Genomic DNA, 496 nt, shown 5'->3' on the forward strand with positions numbered 1-496 from the left:
TAGTTGCGAAAATTTATCAAGCCTGGAAGATTTTCTGCATCCAGATTATGTACCAGCCATCAAGGAAATAAGAATTTACGGTTGCAAGATGTTAGAATCAATACCAACTGAAGTGTTTGGGAACTTTCATTTCCTTGAAGAACTGTTTATAGCCAATTGTCCAAACATCCGCCTCCAAAGTTTGGTTTCGCCGTCCCTCAAAAAGCTCTTTTTGCATGATTCCAGTCTCTTTTGCAATATCGATTGCTTCTCCCTCACCTCCTTTGATTTCCGATGTGACTCTGCCATGTCCATCCAACTACAAACGTGGAGTCTTCCAGCTCTACAGAGATTGACAATTCGCTGCAATTCCATTTCTACGAGCACTGGTTGCATTAGACCATTCTCGTCCCTTGCAGCCCTAGACGTTGAGTTATATGGTAAATTGTCAAGCCTTGATGACCTCCTAACACAAGAATACCTACCTGCTATTGAGGAAATTGACGTCAAATGTTGT

The 496-nt window shown here is 41.7% G+C and overlaps 1 pseudogene; it reads left to right on the plus strand.

The window, feature by feature from the left end:
* LOC119352545 overlaps positions 1–496 on the plus strand; it is a 3,210-nt pseudogene that overhangs the window by 2,308 nt on the left and 406 nt on the right.

The sequence above is a fragment of the Triticum dicoccoides genome, chromosome 2A (assembly GCF_002162155.2).
Source record: "Triticum dicoccoides isolate Atlit2015 ecotype Zavitan chromosome 2A, WEW_v2.0, whole genome shotgun sequence".
NCBI classification, from domain to species: domain Eukaryota; kingdom Viridiplantae; phylum Streptophyta; class Magnoliopsida; order Poales; family Poaceae; genus Triticum; species Triticum dicoccoides.